Source organism: Dermacentor variabilis, chromosome 2 (assembly GCF_050947875.1).
Source record: "Dermacentor variabilis isolate Ectoservices chromosome 2, ASM5094787v1, whole genome shotgun sequence".
Lineage (NCBI taxonomy): Eukaryota > Metazoa > Arthropoda > Arachnida > Ixodida > Ixodidae > Dermacentor > Dermacentor variabilis.
The window spans coordinates 41,060,219-41,066,833 of NC_134569.1; positions in this window are offsets into that span (position 1 = coordinate 41,060,219).

Genomic DNA, 6,615 nt, shown 5'->3' on the forward strand with positions numbered 1-6,615 from the left:
TGTTGGCGTGGTAAGCGAAAAACTACCCATACGTTGGCCAGTTCCGAAGATACTGCAATACCGGCCCCACCCGCGGCGGTGGTGAAGCAGGCGTTATGCACTCCCCATACGTGGGCCGATCCCGAAAATAGTGCAATACCGGCCCCACCCGCGGCGGAGGTGAAGCAGGCGTTATGCACTCCCCATACGTGGGCCGATCCCGAAGATTGTGCAATACCACCCCACCCGCGGCGGAGGTGAAGCAGGTGTTATGCACTCCCCATACGTGGGCCGACCCGAAAATAGTGCAATACCACCCCACCCGCGGCGGAGGTGAAGCAGGTGTTATGCACTCCCTATACGTGGGCCGATCCCGAAAATAGTGCAATACCGGCACCACCCGCGGCGGAGGTGAAGCAGGCGTTATGCACTCCCCATACGTGGGCCGATCCCGAAAATAGTGCAATACCGGCCCCACCCGCGGCGGAGGTGAAGCAGGCGTTATGCACTCCCCATACGTGGGCCGATCCCGAAGATTGTGCAATACCACCCCACCCGCGGCGGAGGTGAAGCAGGTGTTATGCACTCCCCATACGTGGGCCGACCCGAAAATAGTGCAATACCACCCCACCCGCGGCGGAGGTGAAGCAGGTGTTATGCACTCCCCATACGTGGGCCGATCCCGAAAATATTGCAATACCGGCACCACCCGCGGCGGAGGTGAAGCAGGCGTTATGCACTCCCCATACGTGTGCCGATACCGAAATTAGTGCAATACCAGCCCCACTCGCGGCAGAGGTAAAGCAGGCGTTACGCAGTCCCCATGCGTGGGCCGGTCCCAAAAATAGTGGGCCGATCCCGAAAACTGGGGAAGAAAGGCAGGGTGCACTGTAAGCATGGATAGTTCAAAATCCAAGCACTATTCAAAATTCGTGAGCATTTTGGCATTTCGGAGCTTTCGCAGAATGAGGAGAGGAGTTGGGAGGAGGCCGGTTGGGCCAGAAAATTTATTTTGTAAGGAAGGAGCGCTGAGAAATTCTGCAATCTCCTAATGGTAGCGATAAGGACGGGCTAGCTGGTGCCTAATGTTTGCTCTTCATGTCGCCAGAACTCTCTCTATACAAGAAAGCAGATGCTAGGAGAGTATGTTTGTGTTTTCTGGTGGGCCCTGTTTTGGGAAACTCACTTTCTTCAAATAACGAATTTCAGTTTTAAGGAAGGGTGAATTTTCGAATTAAACAAGTTCGCTATGGAGAAATTGAAAGTGCGGGAAGTCATTCTAATCTGCGAGGAGTTGTCCATTGCCGCCGGCTCCGCAACAACAAAAGGAGCAGTTCTTGACGTCATGAACGCAGAAGATGTGACTGTCGAGGAAGCTGACGAGGCTTGGGAAACCATTACTGAACGAAAGCAAAAGGCAGAGGGGTGCGAGAAGCGCAAGCGTGAAGAGGCTGAAAGGCGCAAGCTAGAAGCAGAGGAGCACGAGAGGCCCGAGCAGGAGGCAGCGCAACGGCACGCTCTTAGGACAGCAGAAATTGAACGCTAAAGTCAGATACCTGGACGGCAGATAGCGCAACGCCAAATCCACACTTTCAGGGCAGACGAGAACATTGTCATGTGGTGGTGACGTTCAAGAACATAGTAGCAATACTGTGCAAGACAAAACTAACTTTTATTGGGCGAACCTCTGCCCACAAAAACGGGCTACACTTATAGCACAACGATAGCGGCGAACACGGTCGGCAATCGTCGAAAATGTGATCGGTGGGTCAAGCGCGTCGGCTTTTATACAGCAGTCGTCGAATGTTCCAGACTAATCGTTGGGACTTGCGCGCCTTCTATAAAGTTGTACACCATTCGCGTCAGGCGATGAAATCAGATAACACAAGGTTCGGCGACAACAGACAGCGGATAGAAACATCGATAACATTCCAGAAACTTCGGATACATGCAGGCGCGTCCCGCGCTGTGCGATAACATTTGTTAGGCGGCGAAACATGGTCGCCCGATAAAGATAAGTACACGTGTCAATATAGTTAATTTCCTCACCGGTTTAGAACGAGTGTGTGAGAAAGAGGGCGTTAGCCGGGACTTGTGGACCGACAGATTACCAGCGTTAATCCCGTTAGGTGTCGCTAAGTGCTTCACGAACTGCTTGTCCGAGGAGAAACCCCGAGGCTACAATAGGGCTAAGAAGGCTTTGTTCAGACACTTTGGTCTGGCATTTCACGCCGACTTCGAAGGCCAAAAAAAGAGAGCGGCAGAACTCACTGAGGATTACTGCACGCGCCGAAGTTTTCACAGCACGCTACGACGATCAAAAATAAGCGACAAAGCGGTATATGGTTCCGGGAAGCAAAAGGGTAACAAGTCTTTCCGTAAAAATTTTAAACCGGAGACTTCAAGTTCCCCCGGCAAGTATCAGAAGAAAGAAGGTGACGCACCTAAAGTAGCGCAAGAAACGAAGGCGCCTGCTGACGGTGTACGCGCGTTGGAGGCGCGGAGGTGAGTTGTGTTACAGCTGGGGAGAAAAAGGCCACATGACCAAGAGCTGTGAGAAGTGGAAGGTATTTGCCATAATTCAGGACTCCGATAAGAACGTGCAGCTGTTAAAGCCGTATATGGGACAGCTTTCAGTGAAAAGCAAGATGTGTGCGGAGGCGGCACTTTCGGCCAGCCTGCAAGAGCAAGTCAGCTATGTCTCTTCGAAAGGGTGGGAGCAAACGCTGACGGAGCGAGGAGAACCCTTCTCCAATATGGGAGCTTTCAGGGAAAAAACATGGGAGAAGACTCGGAGACTGATAGGCGTGTCCCCTATTGAGCACGGTCGGAGGACGATGGAAGGGTTCCCGAGGCCGCGCAGTGACGAGTTAAACGTGTTAGTAGCCGGAAGCCAACAGAAGGCGGTAGAGAGCGGTGGTTTTTCTGCGCAAGAAATGGAGGCCCGGTTAGGCCAAGTGTGTAAGGAGGTGGCAAGTTCGGCCATCCTGCCAGAAAAAGTCACCCATGGCTGTTCGAGTAGGTCAGAATACATGGTGAAGTAAAGGCAGAGGCCCAAGAGTAGAAAGGCAGACGCGGTCGAGGCGTCTAGAATCAAACGTGCGAGGCGACAAAGTGAGAGAGGCAAATGCGCGAAGGTCAGGATCCAGCCGGAGACTGAAAAAGCGAACGACGGTAAATCGCAAGCTTAAGCGTTTGCCGAGATTGGGGGTCGGCGTGACGCACGTCGCGAAAAGGAGAGTTTCGCGAATATTCATGCGTAGTAACCGCCGTCTAACCGCATTGCGTGCATCTCATTGTAAGCAGAGGGACAAAGGGACGGGTCCTGTAGGCTGCTACAGGAGCTGGTCAATCGTGGGACCAAAGGAAGACAACTGCCTAGCACATAAGGGGACGATGTGCGAGCAGGTCTGTGAATATACCCCTCTCCTAATACTTGGAGGTGGCTGTCTTATGTTGAATTCCAATGGTAGATCGCGAGCGCTCGGCCGGATCACGAACGGAGCGCGTCGCTCCGACTGAGATCGCTCTCATCTGCTCACACCATATCTGCGAAGAGAATGCGTGCGCTCCCGCGGCGGCACTTAGTACAGGAAAATCAAGTGAGAGGGCGCTAGAATAGAGAGAGGAACAAGGGCTTGGGAGCGCAACCCACCACCACATTTCACTGTCCGTGTCAGAAGAATCATCACTCGACTTGGAAATTGTACTGTCTGAGTCGGAGCTGTCTAGGAGCGCGAACAAAATCGCACGGCGCGAAGCGGCGTCCACGTTTCCCATGTCGTCCGCAGCTGCCCGCGACCGGAAACAGGCGACCGTGACAGGAAGCAGAGGCGGGTGAAGGAAATACGTCACGAGGACTTCCGGTCAAATCTGCCGATTTAGCGGAGCAAATATTTTTGCTCCACGGAGCAATCCGGGACCAGCGGCTGGTCCCAATCTGCCATTGGAACACACAGCTCACGCTCCCATTCTGCCATTGGAATAGGATTGCTCCATACAGAGCAGAAAAACTTGATCTGGATCTGCCATTGGAATTCAACATTAAAGTTGCAGCTATGAGGTGCGTCAGATAGATTAGCGGCTTTGGCCTTCTTTGCGAGAAACCCGGAATGCGCGACCCTCTCGAGCTCCTCTGAAAGGGCTCGTTTGAGGCCCAAAAAAGACATCAGGAAGACACGTTGCACATTGTTTAGTTGCGTGTCGAACGCTTGCGAAGCGTAAGAAATGCCACAAAATTTTGTTAGGTTCTTAGCATTTTCCGCGCAGGTTAGATCAACAATTTCAATGAACAGTTTATGTGACAACACATGCAGCATTTCGAGACAAACGAGTTCAGTGTTGCATAAAATTTCGAAGGTCATGCGCAAGTTGCGCAAGTGGAGAGGCTATGCTTTTGAGGGAGTTCATAACGAGTCGTGTTTATCTAGTATAACTATCTTGTGCTATATGCTACGGACATCAATTAACCAAGGCCAGTTCTCCCTTCGCTTTCCTGATCTGTGGAAGTTCTAATTCATTATTAATTAGCTAGCTTGATTACGTAAACCCGCTTGTGTCCATTTGCGAGGACACATAATTGCGAGACAGAGTCATTTATCCGTACAGTCATGGTACATGTACGGATCAACGTGAACCTTGTGTTTCAGGGTTTTCCTTTAGATAGGAGGTTGTCAGACATTTTTTTTATGTTTTGTGCAGTCTGGCGTTGAGAATGGCTCGCATGTGGCGCTTGCAGCATTGTGTGTGGCTGTGAACGGTCACTCCTTGGAGCTTGTCATCTTCCACTTATGCAGTCCAGTCAGAGCCCGCCCATCAAAGGTCTTTTGGCGAAAGTACCTTCATTCTTGGAAGCTGCGGCCCCATGGCTTTGAGCCATGCAGCCATCAAGCCGGCTGAGCAGCATCGAGCAACTCGACCTCCCGATGCACCATCTGCCGGCGGGTGTACTGTTGTGCCTGGCGATCCCTCGCAGCAAAGGGCGCTTCACCGGCAAACATGCAGCTACCACGGGCGCTGTTCACGCCTCATCATTCGTTTCAAGACAACAACGTCGCATTCCGATTATCGCGAAGGAATTCTCCCGATCCTGACAGAAGGGGCCACTAATTGATGACAGAGTCATTGTTAAGGACTCCCGGGGAAAGGACGTCAACAGCGGGTTCATAGTTCGCTACCTGGTTCCGCGTATTGGGCGTCGGTGAGCCCTTAAGATTGGGAAAAAGAGCGGTCGTTGAGAGCAGGCGACGGTGGGATGTTGAGGTTGGGCAACGATGGCGGCGATAGGGAACAGGAGGTGAACGATTCAGCGTTTGTGACTGGCCAGTGAATTCCCTCGACGAGGGAAAGAGGGAAATAAATGGCATAAAAAGCGGATCCGGTCTGCTGTGAAGGGAAATGCTCGGACATGCAAAGACTCTAGCGCGTAGTGTGCTCCGATAGCTGGAGCCGTGTTTGTAAAACTGAACCGTGTACCTTTTTTTTTAATATAATACTTTTTTTTTCATTCTCTTCAACGTCGCTCGGAACCCTTCTTTCTCCCGGCACCTGGCACGGCGCCATCCATGGAACCTTCGTTGGCTGCAAGGAACACCGACTTTCGCAACAGCGGCCATGGGTACAGGAAGATAGTAGTGTGGATTAAAGATCACATGGTGGTAGTCGATATACTAGTTTCTAGAGAAAAAAACCGAGTTAACCATACGGTGTAATGCGTACGGCGTCTTCAACATTACCTCGTGATTCGTTGCCTGCGTTACCTCTACCACAAAGGGCTGAGTGGCTGACGTATATACCGCAGTCGCCTCCCGAGAGAGCACGAGAAACTCGGGGAAATTTTACACCAAGCCATTTTACCCATAATTAAGTTTATCCGTGGTTGAAATGCTTCGAGCAGCTGACAGGAAGTTGTCGCGCAGTGAGCTGATTAGTGACAAAGATGTATTTCTTGTGTAAAAGTATACGTTTGTCGCCCAAACTTATTATACGGCAATTTACTCTCTCTTGCCGGAAGTATTTGTATGTTTACGTAATTAACCCGCGGATAACATGCTTCGTGAAATATTGTAACAAAACACGCGGTACAAATCAAGAAAACAGCACTTTCCTAGAGCGCTGTCATAAAAATTACGAGAAAATCAGGCTTCGTAAAGCGCGTTCCCACCGCGGATTACTCTGCTATCCGTTGGCCAGCAAACGCGAGCGAGAAAAAGGCAAAAGCGGCATTGTGAGTGGGCGCAGTAGTCACGTGGTTCACAGGGGCGCTCTCCTATTGGCTGTTGTATATTTGAATGGCTGACGAACCTCTCTCGGGCGCATTTGCGCAGCAGCGATTTGCGCGTCCAGATCAAATTTAATTAACGATCGTGGCAGCTTGACGCACGTGTTCTGTACTGAACACCAAAGGAAGCAAGTTCCCGTGGTGGTGACGGTGCGTCGGCGTGCGCTCGTAACGGGAGCAAGACATCGGCAAAAGAGAAGTTTTCGCGTCAGAGATTCAGCTGCGGATTTCAGCTCCAACTCTCGCTGATGAAGGGGTTGCGCAACGAGAGGAGACAAGAGGGGACGCTTTTAATGCGCTGTCATCCACCTCTACACGACGCATGGATGCACGACGCATCAAAAAGGCTACTAAGG